Source organism: Acromyrmex echinatior, chromosome 9 (genome assembly GCF_024713525.1).
Source record: "Acromyrmex echinatior isolate Ae372 chromosome 9, ASM2471352v2, whole genome shotgun sequence".
NCBI classification, from domain to species: domain Eukaryota; kingdom Metazoa; phylum Arthropoda; class Insecta; order Hymenoptera; family Formicidae; genus Acromyrmex; species Acromyrmex echinatior.
In genome coordinates, this window is record NC_141860.1 from 8959877 (window position 1) to 8978316 (window position 18440).

The 18440-nt window shown below is 40.8% G+C and overlaps 1 long non-coding RNA gene across 3 annotated transcripts in view; it reads left to right on the forward strand.

Annotated features, from left to right (window-relative positions):
* LOC147908588 (uncharacterized) overlaps window positions 1-18440 on the forward strand; it is a 198818-nt gene that overhangs the window by 101220 nt on the left and 79158 nt on the right. The window contains exon 1 of one of the 3 annotated variants that reach the window (XR_015546079.1): window positions 12847-16161. The exons of the other annotated variants lie outside the window; for them this stretch is intronic. This is a non-coding gene — a long non-coding RNA (uncharacterized LOC147908588). Of the gene's footprint in view, window positions 1-12846; window positions 16162-18440 lie in introns of those variants that run through there. 3 annotated transcript variants of the gene reach the window in all.

The window sequence follows — 18440 nt, forward strand, 5'->3', positions numbered from 1 at the left end:
TTCCCGCATCTCCGACACAGAATGCATTATGCAAAAATAAACACGCGAGCTACCCGAAGCTCCTCCATAACGCGAGGTCATTCGGTACCAATTACACAGTTATCTTAGAATCTATTCAACATGTCGCAAACCGATTATTCGGTCCAACCCTCATCAATTGTAATACTAAATACGGTTAGGCAGGTGAGTGAGCTAGGCAGCGGTATGCATTCGTAATTGCAATCTTATTTATCATGGGCCATACGGTTGAGAATGCCGAATGACCTCGACGATCCTCGGGGCCCTCGGGGCCCCGGATGGCCGGGTGCGAAACGCCGACAACAAACGGTTGTGCCCGGGGTCCGCCCAATGCATATTCATGATTCCTTTTTCTCTCCGATCGGCCATCGCGGGAAAGAGGAAGTGAGTTCTGTTAGGCGCAACGCTTGTCGTGACGCGTTGAGGACAGCCCGCAGGGCGCATCGCGATACGACAAGGCGCATACTAATCGCAATTTTCGGGATATCCGCCTGTCGGCCTTTCCGTCAACCTGCCCTCTCGAAACATGTGACTGTTACTGTGCTACCACGTGTACTTCTAGGTCTGCATAGGTCGAAAGTTAATGCGATGCAGCACGTGGTGGATCAAAACACAGTCGATTTTCTGGACGTATGTGTCGCAATATGTAAAAATGTTGCATAAATGTATTAGATTATCGAATATTATGCATTTTTCAATTTAAGCACGTTTAATCGCGAAAATAAAACCAACTGCATATTTAAAAGGATTTACTCCATCCATTTTTCAAATTTTAGTGTCAAATTCAATTTTTTTTCTAGTTAAAAAACTTCATAATAAAAATGGAGTCAGAGTTATATGTGCGAATTTTTTAATTGATTATGACAGCTCATTATAATTGATAAAACTGATACCATTATGAAAGTCAAAAAGAAGAAATCTATTGCTTTTAATAAATAAATTTCAAAGTAAATGTCTCGACGTGGTCTTCCGACAAGTAAGCTTCATAAAGCAATAAATTGTGGTCCAGGATACCCAGAGTTTCGGTCGCTAATGAATATTTTTATTTAATGCCCTATTAGTGTTCTTCCCGCCCCAACATTTACTCTATTCTAGTCCGCCCTCAGAACTTGTCGGGAATAATTGTTCAGGATGTTCCAGAGAAATATCCAGAGAATAATATATTGAATCACAAAGAAACCCCTTTTAATTAAGTATTTTTAAGAAGGCATTTTTTGAATTTTTATTGTCAAGAAATAATGAACATTTCGATAAATTATTAAAAGTTTTCGTCATGAAATTCTAAAATTAAAAAATATTCATTTATATATGCATTTAACTCATACATTTCTTTCATAATTTTAATTTGTTTATAATTTACCTTTTAAGACACATACAGATTTATTTATATATAAGATGATAAATAATAATTAAATATAATGTTTAAAATAAACAACATTCCAAGCACGCTGTCAAAAAATTTAAATTGTCGGGTTTATGTGATTTTTATAGCTTTCGTAATTATATACCTACTATAAAACTTAAGCAATTCTTCTCTCATGCAGATTTTCTTTTTACAACACCGACGAACGATTACGTTGAAAAAATGTAACGTGCCATTTCGCAGCCGCTTTTTCGATACTTTTAGATAAAATTGAACGTGATATTAAATAACGATGAGAAAATTTCAAGTTACATGACGGTTTTGCGCGAGTTTGAGGGAAAGGAAGGAACAGGGACCATCTCCGATGGCGTAGCGGGTAGCGGTAGCAGTTAGCGCCAAAATAAAATAAGGATGGTACAAAATGAAAGGCAGGAAAAATAAGTCGGCCCTTATCTCGTCCTCGTCCCGTTCCGTTTGGCCCATGCATATTCAGGAGCTTTGTTCTTTCTTTCACTCTTTCACTCGCAATCTAACTTCGTTCTCTCTTTCCCACTCTTTCCTTCCTCGTAGACTCAACGAGCCATCCCCCTTAGTTCTCGTGGTCGGTGCCACTGGCTCATACCACGAACTCTATACTTACCTACGTCCGCCACCCGCTAATTTCTAGGCTTCCTTCTTTAATTGCACCGGCGCGATAATAAGACCGTATACTCCCTCCCATATATGTGTGTATCTGTATACGTTTGAGGGAACGTGCGAGCGATTGTGTAAGTAGGTATACCGGGATACCGTGTAACGAGGTAACACCCATTCTTGCACCCTCGACCATCGAGATAATCTTTATTGTCCCAATGTCCGATGATACGTCATCAGTTATTATTTGATATGAGAAAAATTATGTTGACATTACTAACTCGAATTTTTGAATAAAAGAATAAAAAATTAAAAAATGAAATGAAAACCACAGATATAATGGAATCAGACTTAAATTTATCTCTAGGTTAAAAAGATCGTCTTCAAAAACATCTAAGGCTTTTAGTCATTTTCGGAAAAACGTTAGGTTAGGTTAATGCGTCCATGGCTGTAAGACGTGCGATTGTTCGCGTGAGAATATTCCTTGATAAGCTTAATCGCGATTATTATGTTTGTAGTACTTTAATTATAATAGCAATAGCACATACCAGTTACTATAATAATTAGTAATTGTAATCAATGCAAATAATTGTTAGATAAATATATGCTATGTGAGTATGAACCAATTTTCCATATAAATAGCATGTTAGCAGATTAGGATTTACATTCATTTAAAACTAAAACCAAAAATAATTTTCATGTAAAATTCGCAAAAATAGGGACATCAAATAGCCTGGACGAGAAAGAACGAAGAAGACGAAGAACTGACGAGTTATCGAAGGATACAGTGCGGTTAACACTCATTTATCATGCATATCACGTATTTTTTAGTGGAATAAGGTCACAAGACAGACTGGCTCGAGGCTCTCCTTCAAGTATGGTATCATTGAGCATCGAGCCGACGCAATGGCAAAGTCCCTCAGAATGGAACGAACACCGACGAGACGGATTTTGTACTACCTGAAAACGGGACGATAGTGTCACGCATCTTGTCGCATTCTTATAGCACGACCGGTATCTATTTATCGCAACGCGTATAGACAGTTTTACTCCCGCTTTACAGCTCGCGGTGATCGGTCACGGTCTATTATGGCGCTGGAAAACGGACCATCTATCGACAGCTGTATTGGACTACCTATATGCCGAGGATGGATGGCTTCATTAGAAGAGAGATATCAATAGATCGATTTGGTGTTCGACGAATTTGATACAACGATAATTTTCGACTTGCAGTGTACGAGAGACGAATGAAAAAATAATTCCGTTCATTAACTGTGATATCTTATATCTCCTGTATTAAAATAAATAAACGTACGCTCCCTAAAACTGGAAATATTAGAAAAATATAAAAATGAAGCTAACAGATGTAAAGGACAACAAAAATTTGCACTGCGCTTAGCGTTAAATATAATAACCATCGGATTTTAAATTTTCATTTCTGTATAAAGAAATTTATTTGATTATTAATATATAAATATATAAATAAAGAACTGTAATTATTTTTGAACGTCTAAAAATTAGTCTGTCTTTGCTTCGCATTTGGCTGAAGATAAGAAAATTCAAAAACAAAAGAGGAAATTCTATCATACGTGTGAAAGAAATTCTCTTTTATAGAAATCGAGCATCGATGATTAAGAAATAGTTGATGATTAATTTCATTAAGGAATAATGACGTGGTATGACAAACATATACAAAAAAAAAACGATATGTTAACAATATTAATCGACAATAGTCTAATCTTATTAATTCAATAACAATATTAATAAAATGATTATTATGCCCTTGTTTTAATAAAATGTTTCATTAATATTGCATTAACAAGTTTATTTTCAATTAAACTGCTGTTGACTAATACTGTTCACACAACATATTTTTTCTGTGTATCACTTAAAACCATATTTATGCTCCACAGCATTTTGAGTACCATCGACTATCAGGTTCCGCGTAGAAATTCTTGATCCCGTTAGGAGCTAATGACGCCGTAAATGTACATGGTTTACGATTTACATTGTAGACTAACTTTCACATACTAACAATTAGCAACCTTTGTTGAAATAATCCTCAAAGGAGTCTTTTTAAAGAGATAATGTAGCTTCATTAAATAAAATCAATATTTTATTTTTGATTTTTTCACATTTTTTTATTATCCTTTTTTTATTATAAGGAATTAATTCTTGATTTGTTCTGAAATATTGTAGTTAGATTTTATCATATATTGTTATCTATTTTTGATGTGCTCATCATAAAACAATTCCTATCAGTATTTCATGCAAAACACGAATGACAATGACAACGCCAGCGACAAGTTTCGAGTCCGCCGCTGGCAGGCTGAAAGTTGAACGCGTGGAAGTTTTCAGTCCCGTTAGGCACCGGCCTCGCCAAGATACGAAACGGTAAAACTTCGCGATGACTCCGAGTCACTCTCGCGATCGATTTAAAGCTCCGATTCCACCGCAACTGTGTCCTGATCGTCCCGATTATCAACCGTTTGTCGCTTCGCGTCGCTCAGGACTCGCGAACGAGCAAACAAGCGAGGCAGATCGTGAAAAGATGGGCGCGGCATACCGGCATTCCTCCTCGAAGAGTCCCGATGGCATTGTTCCATCGCGTCGCACCTCGATCACGCTTCACGCCTCTGTCACGTGGCCCACAATTCACAGGACGTGACTCCCCGGAACTCTTAAGGTGTCTGCCCAACGACCGCGGTCGCTCGTACGCACCATAAGCGCGTACATTGCTGCGACGCCAGCCATTATTTCGTTTTTGTCTGACGTCTCCCGTAATGTCACGTTGCATAAAAGTAACTGCATAATTTCGTTGAGATATACGACGGCAAAATCGACCCAGGCTACGCCCGTCAGGACAATCAAGAAAGAAAAAAAGACGGTACAACGTCGACTGTTAGTATCGATGTAATTTGATGTAAACGAGAGAAGAGTTGGAGAATGTAATTACAATTGAATGAAGCTTAGCCCTATGAAGATCATGTTGTTTCTACACATCATAATTAGGTACTGATTTAAGCCGAATCTATTAACATTAATGTCAACGTATAGATATTTTCTCATCTGTTTTATGTGCAGGATAATTATTAATATTTTCCGTTATAATACTTTATTCCATAAATAAACATCGCGAAAATTGTGTCGTCATTCTTGAGTACACACTCAAGAAAGTTAGCGTCATGAAATAATTAAGACGGAAGATTAAAAAGAGATCTCATTTTTATAAAAATAAATAATTAACGCAGTTCTTTTTTACGATTCGTCTAAGGAGAAAGAATGTACATCGAGCGCTACTTAAGAGATCGCATTTATATCCCTTGTCATAAGTCATGCATCAAATGCACTGAACGACCATGATACGCGGCTTATATTTAGTCATTTGCTCACTTATTCATTCACCTGTCGCTCATTAGAAGCCTTATCGTTAATTAATCCAACAATAGCATTACGGCTCTCGTGTCGTTCGTTGCCTTGCTTCTCCATCCTTCGCCAGGTTTCGCCTTCTATCCTTCTTCACTATCTCTCTCTGCCCTCCCTCCCGCAATTATAAGTATACTTCCTGAAGTCGTCACCCTAGTGTTGAAGCTGTTCGGGGTGCGAGCGGCAATTATGCGGCTTCTCATTTCGATACAAGATATTAACGAGTCTGCGAGAAGGGTTATTGGACGAGTTATCGCAAATCTTTCCGGTTCAAGTCAGCACCGATGCCAACAAAAAGATATATAAGTTATCTTAGACTGTCCAAACGATATTTCATGAACAATTTCTGCGTCCAATTCAATATATATGTGTTTTACTGGAATCGTCAAGTTATTAATGATTGTCAAAACTTTTCGACGATTGGATTAAATCGAAATGATGGAATCCCATTTGTTGTTTAATTTAAAGTAACCCTTACTTTATCGTGTGAAACTATATACATATGAATATATTGATTAGCTCTTGATTACAGCAAAAGCATTATTTAGACCCGAAAATTTTAAATGGTTGTACAATTTGTACTATTCGCACTATAAGGTTAATAAATTTTTAAAAAAACTTTAAATCTATTTTTTTATCAATCCTATAAGAATTGATAGAAGGTTTATTTGCATTCTGAACTTCGAACAGCACTCTTTAGAATTTAGGAATAGCTTTTATAGCTATAGTTGAGAATTAATAATTGATAAATTGCTGCTTACTCATGAAATATAGGTATTTTAGTACATTGCAAAGAAATATGCTTTTTTTATAATCTTAACAAAATTAATTCCTGTTCATCTAAATTGGGCTAAAGTCGGTAAGATGCTTTGACAGTATCACATATTTCTGCTTAAATGCAATCATCTCGCCGTCTTTCAATTTCTTCCCCGCGTCGATCGCATCGACAGCGACATTTACAGTAATGTATGCAGTCAATGTGTCAAGAACTGCCTGAATGGCTGCCGACGATTATCGCCAGTGTTGTTAAGTCCATTTAAATCCACGGTTACGCGACAGCTGGCGTAGGTCAGTATCATTATCTCGCGAGAGGAACGAGAGTGAAACGGCGAATCGATAAACGCGGACGTACGGGACATTAATAAACATGAAGAGACGAGCGCGAGCGAGCGAGTCGGCGGACCCTTCGCTGTCTCGTCGGCTTCTTCTTCTTCACAGGCCAACTTTTTCCTCGCTTTACAGAAAGGACTGATCGGATTTCTGTAAAGTAGTACCACTGCCACAGAATCCTCTCCACCAAAATATAAATACGGGAATGATCGAACACACCCCTTTCGCGTCGTTAATTCAGAATCATGGAATTTTAAATCCAATTCTCCTTTTCCGTCTTAAATGCGGCACACGGTTATCCAGTCTTTGTTTCTTGACAGTGAATCGTTTTTACGCACACAAAGTGGAGAAAGCGAGAAACTACCTGGCAACAAACAGCGAAAGCGATCACTTTCATTGATTCGTCTGTTCGGCAACTTTACATTAAATTATCTTTAATTCGCAAGCAAATCGCAGTAAGATTTCGATACATTCAGATAAGAGTTGATAATATATATGGGTATATAAAAACGCGTATACTGAGTTGTATTGTAAAAAGAAAAATCATGCAAAAGCGAAAGACTAATTACTACGAAAGTAGGTTATCATATTTCATCGCGCGAGAAGTCGCTCTTTCGTGACATACGTTTTTTACGATATTAGACATATAATATCTCGAGAGTAGCCGCCTAATCGTAAGTGTCGAACATATTAAGATTTAATCGACCATGACGCTTGCACACACACACACACACAGACGAAAGCATGAGAAGGACGAGGAGAACACCCATCATCTATGCACCGGTACCGGTACGCGAGCTCCTTGCACGCGGGCAAGGAGCCGGCAACTTGTTAATTATTAATCAGCATGTTTAATTCATATTGCGCGCGCCAGCTGTTTGTTTCCTTGATGCGCGCTAAGGTCTCGTACTTACTTATGGCAGCGCTTAAACGTTACCGCGGGTAAGCATTGCGCTCCGGGTGCTTAGGAATTCCTTCTCCTTCTCTTCCCGCTCCCACACCTGCGACTTTTTCTTTTGTCTTTTCTTCACTTTCCCGCGTCGCTCTTTCAACGCACAAGTCTATACGATTCTGCATACCAGACAGGCACACTGCAATGTGCACATATAGCTCGCTCACAAGGTCGTTCCCATCAACATTATCGATGTACGAAAATTCATTCCTTATAAATTTTATAGTCTAAATTCATCAAATTATGATATCAGAATTGGTAATAAGAACCGGATAAATTAAGGATCTGAATTCCAAATATTCGATGATTTTTATATTTCTAAAAAAATCGATCGTATCATGTACATTTTATTAAAGTATCTAAAAATTTGGACAATAATTTTGTTGAATTATCAAAATAATTATGTAAGAATTTCAAGCATGATAAGCAATGCAGCAAAAAATTATTTTGACATTTTAGCAGTTTGAGGGTCCTACACGATTATTTTGAACCTACAAAATTATTTTTACATCTGTATTTAGCTAAATTTTTAAATTTTAGCAAAATCTTTTTTCGTGTAGAAATAAGACCAAGATAATACGAGTACATTTAATTTTCATTTTAATCAGCAGCTTTTGGTAGTAGTAGTTCATTAATAAATATAGCTTTTTATTTTTATTTTTTGTATCTTAAGACAGAGAAATAACAAATAAACAATGTGATTACTTGACCTTTCTCAAAAAAAAAAAGAACGGTGAACTTCTTAATGACAAGGAAGATATTCTCGATTCGCCGAAATGACAAACTCAACTCTCTTGAAAGTTATTTCGAAGATAACGTGACGATCAATGTATCGCCGCGTGTATTCGTGGCTAACGTTCAGAGCGTGTGCACGGCATTTTATGTATCAATTCGGGAGGGGTGGCCTCGTCTATCTCTTGCCCCTGTTTACCGCCCCGCGCACTTTTTCTCAACGGGGGTGTTTATGGGTTTATTATACGACCGATCCCGTCCGCTCGGCCGCTCACACACACGCACGCGATATAGTATATGCACACCAGCATATGATTCAGTGCGTATGCACGCGTGTGTGAGAGTCCGTCCGTTGCGGATTGGGCGCGTGCGAGGTTCTTCCCTCTAGGACTACCCTGAACAGCGTCTATAACGCGTGCGGGACCATAAAAAAATATCCGTGGAGTGAAAATAAATCTAACCTCTGGGCCGAGAGACTAGCCGACCAGCCGCGCTCCCTTAACGCGAGGTAATAGAAACGAATGGTCGTGAGAGGCGGAGGAAAGACGTATACGAGGCAACGTACGTGAAAAAAACGACGCCGGGACTTTTTTCCGGCGGCGTCGCGACAGAATTTCTATTCTATTCAGTTTGTAACGCCTCGTTAGCACGGCGATATTCCGTGCATATCGCGCTCATTTAATGTGCACGTGAGGCCGCGTCAAGGCGTTTAAGCAAAAGGCTTTGAAGGTAAAAGTACACTATAGTCTCATATCAGTATGTATGAATATATATACAAAGTGTTCCATATTTTCTGTTCTATTTATTATGCAAGATTGAAAGAACGAGATAATGCAACTCCAATGAAAAATAGAAATAATTTTCTGATAGAAATTCATTTTCACTATCTTAAAAAAACTCTAACTGTAACACTTGTTAAATTCAATGTTTTACAACGTTTAACAATCTACGTTTCGAATGTTATTATGGAAAATACGAACAAATCTATCTGTCACTTGAAAGGCATTAACTCGAGCGCTCTTACTGTGTATAACCATGGAACACGTACACAATCGCCAAGCCGCAATGAAGCTCTCGCATGTTCTATACGTAAGACGCCATCCAGTTTCCACTATCTTCTCCCAACTAGTCCGAGAAAAAGGGAAAATGTTATTGAAAGATCGTAGATCGGGAAGAAGGAAGGCGGGTAGAGGGAGACGAGGAGAGATAATCGCGAGAGCAGAAAGAAGAGCATAAACGACGACAAAGAAGAGGACCACGGATGCTGAAGACAAGAGAAGGGAAGAACGGTGGGTTTACCGCAGAGCGGTACCACCCTTAGCGCGGTCTGAGTTCATTGCGCGAGTCATCAGTATCCATAAGCGATGAGTTACCCTTCGCTCGCTTTCCCTCCTTCTCTCCCTTATCCTCTCTGATCTCTCGCCCTCTTTCTCTCTCATCGCGAGAGTGCAACTCCCGTCGATGGAAGAGGAAGGTTAGGATCGGGGCACCTGGTTCGCTTGTTCACCGCAGCTTCTCTTCTCTCGGCTGGATGGTCGAAAGGATGGCGGGGCCACCGTCGGAGAAGGACGAAGGCCGAGGACGTACAGCTGGCGCTGCTGCCGATGGTAGTAGTGGGTGGTTGATTTTCTTAGGTCAACGTATAATCAAGCCACCGAGGAGAGGCACTACGGGGAGAGGGATAAAGAGAAAGAGGGAGAGAGAGGGAGGGAGGGAGGGAGGGAAGGAGGGAGGGGGAGAGAGAGAGAGAGAGAGAGAGAGAGAGAGAGAGAGAGAGAGAGAGAGAGAGAGAGAGAGCACGGATAGCTATCGTCCTAGACCAATCCCCGGGCTTCGTCGGCGAACAGCCCCCGAAAGCGGGGGCGAGCCAACCGGCGGCTCCACTTTGAGGAGAAGGAGCCTTCTCGAAGGAATCTTCCGAATGGAGGTACTACCTTTGGATATTCCGCTCCTCTTCGAGGAGAATACACTCTCTCTCGGTGAGCCGCGTCCGTAAACCACCCAACCCTTACCAGAAACGCCATCTCAGAACAACCACGTCTGCGATAGCTCTTACGTACTACGTGGTTACGGCTAAAGTTAATAACGGATAGTCCGCTAGTGCACACTACGACGATTGAATTAAACGAGCAGCTCGTCTCATCCCCAAATGTTCGCAGGACTACTGTGCGGTCTCTTTCAGAATGATTAGATTTCAGAAAGTCGACTCTGGTTGACTATGTGTTCGGAAGATCTTTCACTCGGAAGATATCGCTGGAAACGGAAATGTAATGCTTACCTTCCTAAGTGCGAAATTATTCGTTTTTATTGAAATATCTGATTATATTTCTTTCAAAGTCATTTCAACTCTGCTTTATTATTCTTTCATCTCAATATTTTTTATTACAACTACACTCAATTATTTCAAATGTAACATGATAAAACATTTTAAAATTAAATTTATAATACATTAAAGTTTTGGAAATTTTACATACACTATTCATCAAGATATTAATTCTTAAATATTTTAACAAATTTGTACAATACAAATTTGTACAATACAAATTTGTTGTTTTTTAAAACTATTTTGCACAAAATATATGATGTCGTTTTTTATTAATTAAATATTGTCTAACATCAATTCTAATCGCATTCCTTCTGCTACTCATAAAATTCGTGATGGCAATCTGATTGTAGACGTCGACTTAAGACGTCCCTTCAAATTTCGTGTCGCGTACAGGATATCGGTTGATGAGACCGACTGATTCGAAAGAAAGAATATAAAGGAGAAACTCGCTGAAAAGAGAGAGGGGGCAGAAATAGCCAGACGGCCAGCGGTCTCGAAACGTCGAAGTCCGTGTTCTTGAAGGCAACGGGGCGAGATGGAAAAATTGCCTCGATGTAAAAACATGAGAATCGCTTCTCTGCCGTCCACACTCAATAAAATGACCTCGATCTAAGAGATACGCGGTCCACTGTGCCGCATATACATGTAGAGGAAGAACTCGCGCAAACATACGGGAGAACGGTGTATACCGAGCGAAAAATATACACGACCACACAGGATCGCGCGTCCACTTGGACGGCTTCCTTTTGCAACATGGTGGAGGAAACGGGAACATGAGGGAAAGGACACACGAGGAACCAAGGGAGAAGGGAAGGAAGCAGTAGCATCCACATCCAGTCGAGTGGTCAGCTATCGAAACCTCCTACTCGCTGCCAATCCGTCCCACTCCCTTCGCCCCCGGGGGATCGGCTACATCGACCAATAATAAAAAATATACGAGATCTGTTCGGGCTCACACGGACGCAACCGACCGGCACGCCGATCTACGTAGACGTAGGCGAATTATACTTCGAGGCCGGTTCTAAGTGATCGCATTTCCACATAGACGAGCTGCCCCGATACGATATGAAAGACTGCCCGGTGCCGTTATTGCTGCGTAGCGAGGGGTTGAGAAAGGCCATCGCGTCGGCGGGGGGCGCTATGAGATCCGAAACGGAACATTATCGAGTCGAATATTTTCTTTTCTTTTCGAGATCTTTATGATTGCCGCTTGTGACGAAAAAATGTAGAAGAAATGGAGAATCATACAATCTATAGTAAAAACAAATGTTATTAAGTTCATGGCAGTCCTATGAATGTGCTGAAATCTTTATTGAGATATAATTTTATAAATCTATCTGAAATATTCTCTTTCTCTTCCCAATTTTTAATTTTTCATTAAGTAATAAAGAATCATTAAGAATTTTTAACTTTTCAACTTTTTAAAAGACAAATGTATAATTTTTTCTTATATTAAAAATACGTGTATGATGGCATAGTCCTTTAATAACTGGCAAAAATATGTACACATCGTTTTTAATATTTTATAATATTTTTCGAAAGAAAATTCCGTAGAAAGAAAATATTGAGTTCATTTGCACTGCAACTAACGAGCGCATACTAATGCGATGGCAAGAGAAGTAGTTGCCGGAAGAGCACAAAACAGTTGCACAAAATCTATCACCCGCGTTCGCTTTTGTGGTTCTGGCGCCCCAGTAGGGCCAAGTTAACGGAAGAAAGATGATCCATTCGTCATAATATAAAAATGGCTGTGACAGCGTTATCTGTGGCCATTTCCTGCAGTCGTAGCGCCAGTTCCCCGGGCTCACTTGTCACTATGCCGGAGGTAATGATCATTACTGAGGGTTTCAACCCTACGCGCAGTACAGAGATATACGAACCCTGAGAAAGAAAGTAGAGGATCACGTAAGTAGAGAGAGATCGTCCCTGTCAAAAAGAGAAGTCGAAAAAGAAAACACAGAGAAATGATGTAGGGAGAGAGGGAATTGCGGGAATGAAGAGCAAAAGACGATGATATAGACTGTGTTTTCGACCCTGCCTTTGCCTCCTCCGCGATCTCCCGACTACCCATCCCACAAGAGGGTGGAACAAGATGGCCGCTGGTAGGACTTCCCGGCCCAGGTCGGGTTTATGTGTCGTAATAAATGGTAATTTAAAACAGTGAGAACTAACAATTTCTTTCTTTATTTCTTCCCCAACGCTCCGCGCTCAAGAGCGCCCACGACGAACGCGTTCACCCAGCCGAGTGCTACGAACACACCGACACGCCGTGCAAACACACGTATACATACTGGGGGGCACCGCTCGCACCTAGAAGGGTAGATCTTTTCGAAGGTGGTAAACGGGAGAAAGGCGCAGCGAGGTCTGAGAGGATAGGGTGCTAGAACACTGAGCCACAGGAGTGGAAAAGGGGCTTGGTGGTGGTGGCACTTTCGTCGGGATATATCCAAGCCAAGAAACCGTGAACCAGCCAGTCAGCCAAGCAGTCCACGTAATATAAAGAGATATGTGCCGCGGAATGGCATTACCATTAGGAGATATAGTTTAGCGGAGGAGGCAGATGAAATGAGATACTGCGGCTGAATCATGCATGAAGCGAAGAAGGTGCGATTCGCCGTTCTCTTTTCGCTCGACAGTTTCCGTACACGCGTTTGCCTGCATGTATACACGCACACGTGTGTGCGCGTGTATATACAAACCGAGTGAACATCACAGTGATCTCCGCTTCGCCCCCTTGGCCGCGGATTTTCTCCGTCAACTTTCCCCGCCTTTTCTTACGCTTTTCTCTTTGCTACTGTTCGGCTCCGATTCTCCTCCATCTCTCTCTCTCTCTCTCTCTCTCTCTCTCTCTCTCTCTCTCTCTCTCTCTCTCTCACGTGCGCGCGCGCGCGCGTGCACACATTTCCTCTCTCTTTCTCTTATTCTCTTCCTCATCCCTTTGCCAACCCTCCGTCTCCTCCTCGCGCGGACTCGATGAGAAAAGTGAATATGCTACAATATTCAAATGGCAGCCGTGCGACACTTTATTAAACGCGCTATTTGCATCGCCGCCAACATCCCCCGCATGCCTCCCCTTCTATCACCCACTCCCTCTCGGCCGACGGTCGACGGTCCTTTTTGGTTGCCGACCAGACAGAGACGAGCACGTTACTCTGTGCCTGATTAAAAACTCGCCAACGGAGCCGTCGCAGTGATAGCGACGCGTTACGCTTCGCACGCTGAAAGCACTCGGATCGAGAATCGTTTTTCTATCATCGTCGTAATCGAAATCAGTAAAGTCTTAAAGTTAATTTAAAAAAAATTAATTTTAAAAAGTAATGATATGCTTTTAATTCAACTATTTTTGATAATAATTTCAAGGTAAAGAAGGTATACTGCTTATAAAAAAAGGATTTTGATTCATTATTGTGAGAGTCGTAGTGCATGCAGAGATACTAGAAGAGTATTCGAGCAGACCATCCCCGTAATTCTTCGCAGGGTGCCGTGCAGGCACACATTATGCTAATTTGTCTTTTAATCTCGTGGCACCACCGGTGCGTCTTCTCTTTTCGTTCAGAGAGGGAGACTCGTATCCCCCGACTAATACCAGAATACAATCTGAAAGTGTGCAAGCGTGCTATTTACTTTGGAGAACATGAGTGACTCGTACCATCATAATAATATTGTTTCTGTAGAAATCTTAGGGATCCTGTAGACTCGCGCATAGTTACAGAAATAGAACAATCTCAAATGGAAATAAAATAAAATAGGCGATAAATTTTTTCGAATATATGAATGAGAGGAGACATCTTTTTCTTGTCATTTTACTTTATATGTTTCTATAATATTCCTGTTGGAATTTAAGATAAAACATTCAGTATTTTTCACTGTCCGAATTCATACTAATGCAAAAGTGAAAATTCAACCTGCGAACGGGAGAAATTCCAGTGAGCGCAGGTTGAAGGGCAGAAAGCATCTTCGAGAAAAGAAACTCGGAATCACGACTCGAATGAAGTAGGCGGGAGGACCAGATGGTGGTGGCCCACGACAGAGTGGTAGTGGGAGCACTTATGCATTTATGCATTCATATTTCCGCGGTCTTCGTTCTCAAGACCGTAAGACGACGTCGTCGACGTTGGTTGTCGTCGTCTTCGTCGTCATAGGAGCGCCTGAACTACAACGATGCTCCACGCCATCGAAGAAGAGGAAAGGTAGGGAAACGAAAGAGGTGGGCGTAAAGTTGCTTCGGAATAATAATACACGCCGGCGCTCGCGCTAGCTCCGCTCACAGGAAAAAATCTGAATATATGAAACGTAATGACAGAGTGTGTACGCCTTCGCTCTCGCAGAACGTTCGCCAGATTCAGGATAGCCGTGTCGGCAGAAGCAGGTCCGCAGGAGCGCCGATAAATGTTCTTCGACTTTGTTACGACATCACTTCAGCCTGCAAGCTGCGATTGCAAAATATTCAACTCTTAACGAGAAGAAAAAGAGAGCTATTCAAAAAACTATATATATCAAAATATTAATTCAGTAGTAATTTATTTTCAGCAAGCAAAAACTACAATATCTATTTGAAATTAATGTGATATTTAAAATTCAAATTTACAATAAAAAGAAAAATAGTTACAATAACAAAAATATGTATTATATTGTTGTTATTCGACGAAATAATTGCAAATCGTTCCTAAGGATTGTGTCTAACTTAAGACCTGCGCACTCCGATAAATGATGATAATGATGATAGTGACTATCAAAGAACAAGGCTATCGAGACTAAAAAGGATGACGAGAGACTAGTCAGCGATGCCGATGACGTAAGGGTAGGAAGACAGATGGATGAAAGGAAGGAAGGAAGGAAGGAAGGAAGGAAGGAAGGAAGGAAGGAAGGAAGGAAGGAAGGAAGGAAGGGCGCCGTCGTAGCCCGGGTACCCGTGGCTCCGCCTATCGGCGCGCTGCCTCGCGGTGGTGAATACATTTAGCCTGGTTAGTTTACAAATGAATACAGCGATTGAAGCAACTTATAATATCAATGTACCTCCAGCCGTCTTGCTCGCACGCCGTGCGCCACCCCTTGCTAGCATCTCACTTCCACCCACTCTCTCGCGGGGTTCCATACAGAATGGCCATATTAACTTGATAATTAGCTCGGTTATACGACTTGCAGATGAGGAAAGACTCGGGACGGACGTCGGCTACCCCTACCAGGAGTGGTGCCAGTGTTCCTTGCTCTGCTCCCTATGCTATGCTCGACTCGGCCCGGCTCCTCGTCGCTCGTCGGATGGATATAGAACCCTTAGTTCGTATTCCTCTCCCTGTCTGCTAGGAACCCCGTCGTAGTTCGTCTCGCAGCCGGTAAATTCAACGCCATCGTCATCATCGCTGTCGTCTTCGTCCTCGTCCTTGTTATCGTGCTCATGCTCTCGAGACGTATCTTACGGAGTACTAATCTCTCAGTGAATTTTCAAAGTGCCTATCCTCATCCCGTAAGTGACAGGGTTAACCTAGGTGATCACGTGTGATCGCGACCACGTGCCATGAGATTTTTATAAGATTTGGAATGGCGAAGTTAACGTTATTATCAGCGAAGTTCTATCAGTCATCTTGCAGTCATAATAAAGAGGTACGTTTCTTGACCAAGGTAAAAAAATTATATTAAAAATGCAAAAATACCGATGCATCGCCACGACAGTCTACGAATCGCGACCGTCAGGTGACGACCTTCTTCCGACGATCAGATGACGGCAAAGCGAACATGCGTGTGCTAGATGGCGCCTTGAGGACTCAAAATGGCCGCACATTGGCTAGGCGAAAAGCGATATCTCGAGCGCGCGTTTCAAAATCGAGGTAGCGCAGCGAGCCGAGCTATATATGAGCCCTGTGATATCCTCCTTGAAGACTCGCGCTTACTGAAGGCCTTTCCGTGCACTGTGCGAGAATACAAACTACGAAATACGCGTACCAGCGTATTCCGGGAGATGACTGGAATTGAGAAAGCTCGCCTTTGGAGCCGCGCCCGACCGCTCGCTCGCTCGGCTACTCGCTTCACCGTCTACGACCGGAATGCAGAGAACGTGGCGGCCATATTAGGCCTCGCCTCTCTCTTTCTCCTTCCATCCGCCTCCTCTCTTCTTACTTTCTCATGCCTTTTCTTCTCTTTCTTTTCTTTTGCTTCGTTTTCATCATTAAAATAATTAAATTTTTACATCATCTTTACTTTTAGTGACATATTTATGATAAATACAAACAAATAGCACGTGGCATACACTTCTCTAAAGATGTCTATGTGACATCTCGTTACACTCTCGAATGACAAGCTTGAACATACATTATTTTTTTATGTTTATTATTTTATCTTTATCAAAGAAATTGGATAGACTTTTTATAATGAATATGACTCGAATTAGAACACATTTCCATCAAGAACAATTTCCATTTAATTTCATCATCGACTTACTTTCCATAAACACGAACGAATAGTGCTCATACGCAACCTTGGCTTTCAAACAGTCTATTGCATGCGTTTGTTTTATGCTTTCTTCATTATGAATGCCATTGCTAATAAATTTTTCTAAGATATAAAGATTTCTTAATCATCTCGCGTACAACGTTTAAATCCTACAATGCAATATGAAAGAAATGAGGAGAAAACAATTACGCGTAGATAAATTATCTTACTCTCATTAATATTACACATATATATCGCCAATTCAGCTAATGCATAATATTAAACATCACAGAATTATCAACTTAACTTTAAAATCGAATACTTTCATCCTAAACATTTGATTACAATGTCGCATCAAATTTAACAGATAAAGATTAATGTTATCGTGACATCATTATTAAATCGCACTATCACTACTGTCAACTTTATTTAAAAATTGGAAGCTTCGTAACTTCGCAAACGTTATGCGTTTTCATGCACTTGTAGCGATCGTGAACGATCGCTTTCATTTTCTCAACGCAATACTTCAGATTCGACAGCTCAATGGCGTCCACTATAAAATGATAGCAGCGAAATCGTCCTATCGCGAAACGAACGAACGCGGTAGCGAAAGAAGGCGGAGGAACGTCGGAGGCGGGCCCGGCGACACGATACGTACGTGCCGTCACGTACGCGACGGGGTTTTTCACTGAAATCAAATCTAAATAAAACGGCGAGTTCGTAACACGGCGATATACGAACGCCGCGAATTGTTCCCATGGCGGTGCCCGTGAGATACCGCCGCGTTTTATCGTTATCTCAATGTTTCGGTGTACACCGTCGCGTCGGTGCGCTGTTGTACTTGTTATACTCGAACCGAAATCTGAACAATCAGTTTCATTTTCAGTTCATACTTATACAATGTTAATTTTCCGCTAATCAGGTGGGATGTAACATACTCCAGTAAGATGAACTTCTATAATTTCTTAAAAAATATCACACCCAAGTTATCGATTTCGTGCAACTGGAGAATGCGTTATTATCAACCATACTAAATTATAATATTATATATTTATGATGAAATATAGCATGGAATATGAAATATTCTACATATGATCCATGGTGATTTTCCTTCTGGTTCGCGCGGAGGTTTAAGTTCCGGTCACAATATAGATGTAGTAATCCTTTAGCCTTTTTCTTTAAACTCCGAGTTGCAACGTTAATTTGCTCTAACAATAAGCTCTAAGCTTTACAGTTGGTATCTGATCAACTTACTTAAAGCTTAGGGATTTTGGCTTAAGACAGTGCCAAAAATATTTTTAACTGAAAAAAAAATGTTATAGTTTGGAGCTTAGAGCAAAAGACTAAACCTATTTTAGACTAGGATTAATACAACGGAGATTGAGAAAAAATTAAAGAAAAGGAAAAATTTTGAACATCGAGAAATCATTGATATTTTTTGAAACAATATGAAA